We start from the raw sequence: 12343 nt of genomic DNA, 5'->3' as shown, positions 1-12343 counted from the left end.
CGCAGCAGCCATGTTAAAGCTATGCAGGGCGTCCCAACTGTCATACACCAAGATTTAAAATATGCAAACGCCACGTAGCTGGAAAGAACCAAGGTAATGTTGTTTGCCGTCGCTTGGAGATACTCAGATTCTTTTTTTATTCCACCTAATTACATAATTACTCTTAACTAATTGATTAACTTTTCAAATATTATAATTAGACGAAAAGTGCCAATGAGAAAATTGTAAAGCAACATTAAAAACTCCAGATATACCTTTCGGTTGTCAATACGTGATACATAAAAGTTTTTTTTTTTTTTCTGAGCCTGAAAGAAGCCCCCAAATGCACGCAAATTGCTTTGCGACTGGCCGCTCGAGGCACTTTGCATGTATTCGCGGGCTTCGTTCACGCTCATCTACTTAAATCATGTTTTCTGTTAATGACGTGCAGTGGAGCTTGTTACTTCACTGTTGACAGCATTATATTGTTGTGCTCTAAAAAGAAAGCACTAGTGTAAGAACGATGAACTGCACATGTGAAGGATAATGATGATTACTACGTGACCGGTGCAACGTTTTTAGGAACGCATCAATTTAGTTGCTCAGTGGGGTCACGCATGGGTCTGCGCCTTCGACACTGCTCACTGTTTTTTGTTTGTTTGTTTGTTTTACAGTGAAATTGTTAGCCTCTCGGTCTTCGGCATTTTTCGTGTCTATGCGCGAACAAAAATTATCATCATCAGCGATAGCTCATATCCCCTAAGCAAGGAAAAATGCAACAGCTCATCCCTCTCGTAATGCAGAGGCTACAAGCACTCAGCACAGTGAAGTGAACAGTGCATACTTTCATTGGAATCACGAATACAACGTACAGAACAGCGCGCGTTTCAATAAAGAACAAGCTCAAAACAAGCATCTGTCATCCGCAGCAATGGTTATATACCCCCGTAAGCAAATAAAAATGCGATGGCTCATGTCCCCGTAAGCAAGCAAAAAAATGCAGTGGCTCATACGCCCGTCAGGCAGAGGCTACAAGCACTCAGCAAAGCGAAGCGAACGGTGCATACATTCATTGAAATCACGCATACAACACACACAAGCACATAGTTTCAATATTGAACAAACTCAAAACAAGATCCGAACCATCAATAAAGCACTGAATACCCGCCTCAGCAGTTGCAGTGATGGTTTTGCAGCAGCTTCGCTGGACATCCATTTTCTCTTTCTTTTTAAGGCGAAAGCCTTAAGTGGCTCATATCCCCGATGGCCTTCAAAGTGCGGCGTGTGGCACAGAAAGTAATGTGAGCTCGCCCCGCGCAAGCACACGCCCGTTCCCCTACTCCCGCGTACGTCGTCGTCTTCTTCCGCAGCTGGCTCCGATGCCACTCATCAACCTTTCCTCAATGGCATTTTCTTTCATTTATTTGTAGACTTATATTAACTGGGAAATCCGCAGACAGTGCCTAAGATATTCACATATATGTTTCCTCTATACTCGGTCACTTAGTGCCTATAGGCACTAAGTGACCGAGTATTACGTGGTTGCTTACAATTCTACTGAATCATCCAACTGTGTTTTCCTTTAATTTATGAAGACAATATGGAGAGTAGGGTGGTATTTCGAAGATTTATCATTTACCTTATTAACGACGTTGACGTGTTCATTGCTGGATACCCCTTTCTAAAGCCAGCTTGTTATTTGGAATTGAGGAATACTGTGCACAAGGCTAAGGCAAGGGATTCAGTAGCCTGGCAAGGAAACGAGAGTTCGTGACTGGTGGTCAGCAACTTGAAACTGTGCAGGAATGTGTTTATATATAGACCATGTATTCACAGAGAACTCGGTTCATGAGAACGAAATTTCTAGATAAATTAAATGGGTTCAAATGAATACGACAGGCATTCTAAAGTCATGAACAGCCGTTTACCCTTATTCTTGAGTAAGAAAAGTGTGCACTGGCTGCGTTCTAGCAGAGACCTGCAGTGCTGAATTTTGTAGTATAACTAAGAAACTTGAGAAGAAACTAAGGAGCTCGCAACGAGCAATAGAATGGAAAATAATAGGTGTAACTTTAAATGACAGGAAGCGGGCAGTATGGACAGAGAAGCAAATACGTGTAGCTGATATTCCAGTGAATAATAAGAGGAACAAATGTAGTTACAGAACCAGAGAGGAAAGAAAGAGACACGGATGTTAGCCAGAGAAGCAACAATGGCAACAATGCGCTGGGAGATATATAGGGTGCCGCTCTCAAAACAGACACACACACACACACGCACGCACGCACGCACGCACGCACGCACGCACGCACGCACGCACGCACGCACACACACACACACACACACACACACGCACGCACGCACGCACGCACACGTACGCACACACGCAGCACGCACACACGCACACAAACGCCTTCATTGCCTGGCGGGCCGACGAGCGGTGAGAGAGGCGTTCAAATACCGAAGAGAGAAGGACGGAGAAGACGATCGTCCACTCGCCACAATGGGTTGGAGAGGGATTGTCTCTCAGTCAAATCGAGGACAGTTGCACAATAGGTGGTCGATGCTGTCTTCACCGCCGCAGACATCGCACGCAACGCTGCCAGACATTCAAATGAGAGTTGCAGGTCATGCAGTTCGTAGAGCAGATAGCCGGTGGTCTGCTGTAGAGTAGCATAATACCGGTCAAGAAAACGAATACGCAGCTGAGGATGGCATATATTTAGAAGGTGTAATGAAAGTTTAATATTTCCAGGCTGGTGACAAGAATCGGCTGAGGCAATACAGGAACTGGAGATCGCTGAGAAAGGCCTTCGTCCTGCAGCGGACACAAGATAGGCTGGTATTCGTTTTGGTGATGACAGCGCTGGCGATGATGCTTATCGTGACTATGATTCAAAATGTAAACTGCTATGGGAGCTTTCATAGAAGCAAAGCGGTTCGCTTAAATTGGACGACTCCATGGATACCTTGTCCCATGGTCCCATTGAAAGAGAGTGCGGAAAGTTGCCTCAGGGTGAACTTACACTATGTCGCCAGACTGTAAGGAGAACGCTGTCACGAAAAAATAATTATGGAGTTTTACGTGACAAATCCAGGATCTGATTATGAGGCGCGCGTAGTGGGGGACTCCACAATAATTTCGACCACCTGGGGTTCTTTAACGTGCACCTTAAACGTGCAGCATTTCGCCTCATCGAAATGCGGCCGCCGTGACCGGGATTCGATCCCGTGACCTCGTGCTTAACAGCCCAACACCGCTGTTAAGAAAAAACTCGTTAGTATTGCTCTAAAGTACAAACATGGGCGCTATGCATGGACACGGTGTGCAGTATCCCATCGTGATGTGATCACATTTATTTGGTAATCCATGAGGAGGCTTTATCTTATCATTAACTAAGTACGCGCATGACATGACATACTGCGGTCAACTTGCACATGTCGCACAGTGCGCGCTTTCTCTTTAATCATAGGATGAGGATGAGGTGTCAAATCACGGAAGCCCTGTCCAGTCTTAAGGAGGGTCGGGCGTTCATCAGTCGTTCGTCTGTTGCCCTATCGCAAGCGGATATACGCTTTGTACTTATATCGAATTGGTAGTGTTACCGGTTTCCGCATGGTAATGCCAAATCTTCTGCCGTTTTTTTTTTCCCTCTCATTGCTTGATTGCTCTCACGCATGTTTATTTATTTATTTATTTATTTATTTATTTATTTATTTATTTATTTATTTATTTATTTATTTATTTATTCATTCATTAATTCATTCATACTGCAGGCCAACATACTGGCTCATGCAGGAGGGGCAATGCAGTTGACAAGGTAATGACAATGCAACAAAGACAATAATATATATGTATATAAACAGTACGTGAAAAGGATACAGCCCATAGCCACGTTACAAAAATCAAAATGCTTGCCTTAGCACAGTAACAACAACAAAAAGAATCACACATTTGAATTTATATGTGGATAAGAAACGCTGTGCCAAACAACAATCGGCCACTAATCATAACAGAATACAGGAAATTTCACACAAAAAACGAGAAAAATAGTGAGAAATACTGCTTATGGTTGTGTTATTTTATGTGACAAATAGTTTTCCAGCTCATTTGTGAAGTTCCCTGATTGAAGTACATCAACAGAGAGGGAATTCCATTCATTTAGTGTACTCGGATAAAAACTATTCATGTGAGATTTTGTTTTAGCAAATAATGGCGTAAGGCAAAAGTTGTGTCTATGTCTTGTTTTTCGTGCATTAAGAGGCGTTACATAATGAGGCGTTCGAAGCCCGATTTTTCCATTTATGATGCTATGTAATGTAAAAACTGGAGGTGGCTAAATTTACGCCGGTGTTCTAGTAAACTGATTTTATTTCTAAGCATTAGTAAGGACGGGGAGTCCTCTCTTTTATATTTTCCAAAGATAAATCTAACGGCCTTATACTTTGTACACGTTCCAAACACATGATGTCCTTTTTGGTATGAGGATCCCATACAACCGCCGCGTATTCAAGCTTCGATCGCACGAATGTGTTATATGCTAAAATTTTGGTGTTTACCGGTGCCTTTTTTAAGTTTCCTTTTCAAGAACCACAATTTGCGCAAAGCTGCTGAACATGTAAGGGAGATATGGCCTGACCAGGAGAATCTGCTAGTGAATGTGACGCCTAAGTATTTGTATTTTTCAATATCAGTTATATTGTGTCGTTTAGAACATAAGAAAATATACTAGGTTCATTTTTTTGTGTTACTCCCAGCAAGAATGTTTTATGTACATTCAATTCCATGCCCCAAAGTTTACACCAATCGGAAATTGCAATAACTGACTTCTGCAAGCATGCGTGATCGTTTAGTGAAGCTATTTTTTTTAATATGACACAGTCATCCGCAAATAAATTAACATGCAGATCATCGGGGACTTCGTCTATTATATCATTAATATAGATAAAAAATAAAAGGGGTCCTAATACGCTGCCTCGCGGTACGCCCGAAGTTACCTGACGGACACTACATTATTATGTACATGATTATTCACTTGCAAAAAGCTTCAGTTACGATTGTTGCACTCTTTCTGCGCTTCTCTTGTATGTCTACGTTTTAGTCACATTAAGAACTCGATCATAATTGTATACCGACTAGCCCACACGCCACTTCTGTTACTTTACTGACCGGCCACTGCTGTCTCGGTCGCAGCTGTCACGGCTCTTGTAAAACATCGATGAACGTTCTGTTATGTAAATTTCAGTCAACAAAGAGCCCCATTATGTTATAAAATGCAAAATTTCTGAGTTTTGAAAGCCTCATTAATTGGCCTGAAAGGACTTAATGTATCCGCCTTGTTGTTTAAGCCATAAACTGACAAATACCTTGTAATGGGAGCAGACGACACAAATGAGCACACACAAATAACTAAAACATGTAAGTGGTCTGCACATTACCTACCAAAAAGGAAATTAAAGCATCAGTATGCAATTTGCAAATCGTTAAGTCAGTCATGCAAACGCAAACACTTTGGGTATTGCAATGTTAGCGTGTTGCTTTTTTCATAACTGATAAAGCAAATCTTTCATATTTAAAACAGCGCAAAAAACACGGACAAGGGAGGACACAGGACGAGCGCTGACTGCCAACAACACCTTTATTGGAGCCTGCGCAAATATATACAATTTGCAACAGGCATAAAGAGAGTGAAAGAAGGGGAGGGGAAGGCGAGTCATCGTCGGTCAACTACTGCTGCGCATGCGTCAGGGGAGTCAACTACTGCTACGCATGCGCAGCAGTAGTTGACCGACGATGACTCGCCTTCCCCTCCCCTTCTTTCACTCTCTTTATGCCTGTTGCAAATTGTATATATTTGCGCAGGCTCCAATAAAGGTGTTGGCAGTCAGCGCTCGTCCTGTGTCCTCCCTTGTCCGTGTTTTTTGCGCTGTTTTAAATATGAATGATCCGTACCAACTAGCTCGCACCCAAACCCTTCAAAGCATATCTATCACACCTCCATTCGCTGCTAAAGCGTTTCCCTTGCATCTTATGCAGCGAATTTATTGAATGTTCCTGCTATCACTGATAAATTGGGTTCATACTTATTCAACTTCTTGTTAGCGGTTCCTATTTCGGATTCGCATTCTATTACCTCTCAAAAAGCGGTAGCCGGCGCAACCGCAAAGTAATATAGGTTGATGTTTTACTATCTCTAAAGAAAAAAAGTCACTCGCCATCCGGGTCCTGCGAAAGTGGATGTCCAGCGAAGCTGTTGAAAACCAGCGCTACAACTGCTGAGGGGGGTGTGCAATGCTTTATTGCTTTAAAGTGATGATAGTAATTGTAGTTTAGAGTAATGGCAGTAATGGGAGTAATGGTAACTTTGACAGCACGCAGCTGCTGCAGTCGTATTGCCGTTTCTTTTTCCCTTTGGCGCTACGCGTATTCACGGTGCTCCTTGGGAATCCTAATTATGCATTGCCTACACACAGCGGTGCTGCAACAATGAAATCTGTTGCTAGGCTGGTTCTTTTATGTACGAAAGGTTAGTGACGTCACTCCCCACGTTGAAAACTACCATGGCGACAGCAGCTTGCGCAACAGTAATCTTTACTGGGAAACGTACGCGGGGAGCGCTACGTGCTTCGCATTGTTAGCAGAAGCGCCTTTTCGTCAATTATGTGGTTCGGATGCTTGTTTTGTACTTGTTATTTATTGAAACGAATGCTGTTCTGCATGCTGTATGCGTGATTCCAAAGAATGTATGCTCTTTTTCGGTTCACTTTGCTGAGTACTTGAAGCCTGCTTCACCTCCGCCGTTGGTCGGCCAGGTATTTCACTACGTCTCAGATCGGCCCACATTTTTAGCCCGCGGACGACGCCATGGAAAATGCCGACCAATTAGAGGCTAACAGCTTCGCTGTAAAAGAGTCATGAATCACGCCGCACAACTTGCAAACCTATTGGAGGATTTAATTCTCTAAGATTTTTTCGTTGTACATGAAATAAAGGAACACTACCATGAGCACATGCTTTGGCAGTGTCCTGTGTCTTTCACAGACTGTGACAACGAAAGAGGCTGGTGGCGACGAGTCCTTCACAGGGGAGTTCTTTTCGATCAAGTACAGGCCGTCCAGAATGCCCACGATACGGTAACAAAACTAAACCTTATACGGTCCCGACGTGGGAGCCGCCTGCGTCAACCTAAGGGTTGATCTTCAGGACTTGGATAAAGTTCATCATACCATACCATACCATACCATACCATATACCATGAGCCATTCTGCTTTCGCCGACAGCCCACAAACTCTGAGCTAAGTCCCTGAAAGTTTTGGTCTCCATAGCGAAGCAAGTCCTTACACACCTCAGACACCTGGTTTCAGGTCGCCTACCCTAGGTTACGCAAAGAACAAAAGAGGCACCTGTCTTTGAAAACTTAGAGCATTTAATTGGCCCAATAAAGAAAACACGCTTCCCCTGGGCATGTTCGCACAGCGAAATCGCCATACCTTCTAGCTGCGGTTGTCGCAGTTGCCGTTACATTTTTCCCCCACCTTTTGTTTATTTCTTCTTTTGTGTGTGGGTTCCTTTTGTGTTGACGCCGTTACGCCGCCCACAAGCGGCCACTGCTGCCAGTGTGCCGTCCGGGCGATAATTGCCACTGCACACACAAGGGGGCGCGGCCCCAAGAACAGGTGAGCAGAAGCTGTGTTTTCATTTTCTCCCACCTTTATTTCCAAGCAGCTCCAGAGGGGATACGAAGTTGCAGCGCCCCGCGAGTTCTTGTCCACGCTGACGCCACGCCAATGTCACGAAGAATTCTCGCGGAAGGGAAGGTTAGTGTCATTTCACGTGATTAAGAAGTACCACGGCAATTTTAGGAGCCTCGCTGTATATGCTACGGGCTCAAGAAAGCACATGTGACGAAGCTCCTAAGCGAGGCCGCCACGAAATGGCTGGGCGACCTGTTCCGGCTTCCTTCTGGAGTTGCTTCTCGAAGGTCACAGGATTACGTGCCAACTGCAGCAGGGAAGTTTACGCAGCGGTGAAATTAAGACAGAAAGGTTCTGTATGTATACCGTATGAATCCATCCAGATCGCAAGGGGTCATTGGTTTGCATTTCCTGAACTCCAAGTGATCGTACGGAGGCTGCCACTATGTTCCCACGAATAAGGACACACGTGCACAATGACATTTAATTATATCATAGCGCGAAAAGAAAAAAAAACACACTTCAGACATACAAACACTTGTCATTTCGTCTACCCTTTGAGCAGAACTTCACTTTCTGCACCACGATTCTTCCCACTAGTACTGGGCTGAAAGATAAACTGCACCGCAAACGGCGAAGATAAACCATGCAAGAACTGAAAGATAAGCTGAACCCTAGAGCAAAGTAACGCGCACGTGGATCTGCCTGCAGTTGTGACAATCCTCTGATAATTAAATAAAAACCACGCAGATCCAACGCACTGTAGCAGTCTTGTTTGTTGCGAGGCTTCTTTGAGTAGACGAGGTAGCAGTAGTAAAGCGGATGAAACATGCGCGGGCTTGTCGCCTGCAAAAGTTAGCTCTCTTCATCACGAAGGCGAAGGCGATGCGTGATGCCAGTTGAGGGAACAACTTTGATGCAAGGTGTATGCACATAATAGTGCGACACACATGTAAATACATTTAAGTTTTCATAACGCCTTGGGTCACAGGGGCAGATGCCCATTTTGGGGGATTGGCCCCGATAAGGCACATGCCCAGTGACCCAAGAATTCGGCAGGCTAAATATAAGAAAATAATCAACGGAGTTGCGGAATATTATGACTGTTTCATTAAGATGCATGTGCGCTCTAGAGGTTATATTATGTATACTATATTATATACATAATATGATCTTTCATAACATGGACATTACATACCGGTTTTATGTCGTGATGTAATATCTGACTCTGCAAAACAAAGGTGCCCTCTATGGCATTAGTTTGTCAATCAGCATTCAGTTCTTTAACTTGTTTTATATGCTGGTTTTCTTTGTGTAGGCAAACAAAAGGCCTCTGTGAGAGTAAGTGAGGTCCAGAGCACCAGTGTGCCCAATATATATGAAGCAAGTAACATACACCTGCTGGAATTTTATCCGTAAATATTTGATTTTCTGTACAAGGGCGGAGCCTTTAAAGATACATCCTTGAAAATAAATAACTGTCATTTTCTTTCTAAGTTATCACACTTGTGTCCCGGCTAGGTTGTCTGCAACATATGGCATGCTTATTCATGGACGTGGGCAAATGGCAATGATTCACCTCTCGTTATATCACTACTGTGCCACGTGTTGTTTTTATTACAGGTTTGATTAAAATAAATTTTATTTATAGGGATTAAAACTGTATGCGCGTTATCCTCCCCCCTTGTATGCGTTAGTAGAGCTATAATGTACAACAATTTCAGATCTTCATGGCCTCAACAATATTTGCTTACTAGCGTTCGACCAATCCCTATCGTTTCTGACGCTGTTCTTTCATAGGCTTCGCCATTGCTTTCGTGGCTTTGCAACCACGCTGCCCCTGCTAAACTAAACCCAAACCCCCACTGTCAGCCCTAATTGCATCTAGAACGTGCAACCACGACTTCTACCGACGCATATAGCAAGGCCTGTGATATGCTCGACGGCACAGAAAAAAAAAGCGCACTGACCACAGAAGACAATATGACAGGGAGAGACCACGATGCAGGAGATTTTGTTTCCTCCTCAACCTGGCCCCACAGTTGAACCACCGACCGCCAAATGAGGGAACAGCAAAGGCCATTTCTAAATAATTCGCAGTGTTTTGTATTCACGCAACTTTTCCTTGCGTTAAAAGGTTCCTTTAATCCTCGACACTCGGGTGGCCTTAATTAGCTCATCACAGCGATCGCCGCGGTGATGGCCACGCGTGCACGGCGACCAAGGCAGTTTACCTTTGTGAACACGTACCCAAGGGTCAAATTGACAAAAAGGTTTGTTTTCGAGAACTGTCTTTTATTGTCATTTGTTATCCTGATTGGCTGGCCGTTGGAACAGAGTATGAACTGCCAATGGCTTTCGCTTTTTTGAATATTATTAGCTGACAGTTTCATGGTCAGTTGGGTGGAAAGAAGCGTTACCGTATGTGCAGTGCGGTACGCTGTTAAATAGAATAATTTACAATGCTCACTTTCCTGGTGCTCTCGCTGCAAGTGTCGGCTGAAGCCTGGGTGCACGAAACGTGCCAGCGCCACCCACCACAACTTACCTGCTGCAAGGCCGGGCGATATTTATTTAAATAAATAAATAAATAAATAAATAAATAAATAAATAAATATGCCGGAGAGAAAATTTCGCACGTGCTCTACGCTCATGTGTTCTCTTTAAAAGCGGACAGGCCCGTGCTTTTATATTAGAAATGAACTTTCCTCTGATGTCAAATATATTTTGCTTCTTGTCCACCGTATAGTATGCACAACATAAACTTTATACATTTTCCACTATTACTAACAAGGAATCACGGTCACCACAAACGAGAGCAAATGGGCAAAATAAAAAGAAAGCGAAAAATAAGAATGCGAAAAGGCGATCCCTTTTTATTTCGATCAAAAGTTACAGGGCCATGGAATTCGAACGAACAACTAGATTTGCCCAGCTTCGCGTCGTTGGCTATGGCTTTGTGAAGCATCGTAGTGCGGACTTATTTCGTCTCGTTCTGTTACACTGCAGACTTCATTTCCATCCAATTCTTTTGTTATTTGCGAATAAAACAAACAAAGAACAAATACGCAACAAGCACGCTCATAAGTCTTTTGTCCATTTCTTTTTGCTTCTTTATGAGCAAATCTTTTCTTGCACATAATCTAATGCTCGTAGATAAAGTCTTCTATTGCATTCGCTTTTAGCTGCCTTTTTATGCTTCAGACACCACAGTCTGATGTCTCCGTTTGTCTCACTAAACTAGCATACTATAAAAATGTCATTGGGAGTTGCAGAAGCTACCCAATCGAAGCAAATAGATGCAACTTTATGTAAATTTGACGTGTGCACAGAAGAACAGAAGGCTTCAACCGCCAATGCGCTTGCGAGATTACGCAGTACCTAGCGATAATGTGCACATTTTCAATGTCTTTCAACCTATGTGTGCGTTTGTGTGTGGGGGGGGGGGGGGAGGGGTGCATTGCAAGACAGCTGCAACTTACCAACATTGGCATACTGCCATGCCAAAATCACACCTCGTGATAATCTTATTACATAAGATGGGCCCCATTTCTGATAACCCGAGCGACCTAACCATATTACTGCCAAACTGGTTTCATGGGCCAGCAATACCTTCTGAGAAGTCAGCCATAGTTTGTTTTACTCTGCGCTTTCTAAGCACTTTGGAAATGTTTTAACCACGTTAGCACCCCCGCATACATCAGCCGGGGTTTATGTGTAGCGGGATGCACTTCACTTTGATGGATTCAGAGGCATAACTATCGTTGCTGTTCGAAAGCAGGAAAAGCAATTAGCACTTATAACCAGAGATGAAAGATTCGGCAATTTATAGCCAAATTGGGCTGCTAAATTTTTTTGTTGGCTGTGTTTTAGCTGATCTCGCTACGTGGCCATTTTTGGTCTACACATTTTTAAAGAATCTTAATCCCCCCCCCCCCCAAAAAAAAAAAAACAGACGTGTTTCAAGAGTTGTGCTACGTTCGGCTAGCTGTTGTTCAGCTTTTTTCAGCTTGTTTTCGCATTCAATGAGCACCTGATATTCCTGGACATTGTCACGTTCTGCCTTGTTGTCGCAATCACCAGCTCTTATTGGTCAAGAGAGGTAGCTGTGAAGGCTTTTTCTTCACTTGTCAGTGGTTGTGTCCGCACTGCTGTGCTTGACGGACGTTGCACTGGACTGTGTCTGGTCATCATAATAAAAACGAACCATCGAAACAAACTAGCTGCGCGCATATTGAAATCCATATTTCACGTGCGATGCGGTTTAAAAGAATATTTTAAGCGCTTTAACAATTTTGAACCAAGCTTGCACTTCTTGGAGAAATTAAACAATATTACCATGTAGTACTTAACCAATCCAAAGGATTTCCTCCTCCTATCTGAATTCTGAAGTTTATTTTATTTCCAACAGGTTGGAGGAGGTTCGGAAAAAAGCTGCGAATGCCAGATTGAAAAACACCCTGGATATAACTATTATAAAAATTTCCAATGTTCAGTCGGTTCAATTATATTCTAGTCAAGTCAGATCATTAAAATTCAGTTATTTACGTAAGTGGCTTTTTATATATATATCGGCGTCGTCACTTAGTCTGGTCGAACCCATTGATTGGTAACTATAGATTCCTTCGTAAGTCATATTTTTTGGCTTTTGTGTGGTCTCTCGGGGCGG

The sequence above is a fragment of the Dermacentor variabilis genome, chromosome 1 (genome assembly GCF_050947875.1).
Source record: "Dermacentor variabilis isolate Ectoservices chromosome 1, ASM5094787v1, whole genome shotgun sequence".
In the NCBI taxonomy this organism is placed as follows: Eukaryota; Metazoa; Arthropoda; class Arachnida; order Ixodida; family Ixodidae; genus Dermacentor; species Dermacentor variabilis.
This window is presented reverse-complemented; position numbering follows the sequence as displayed.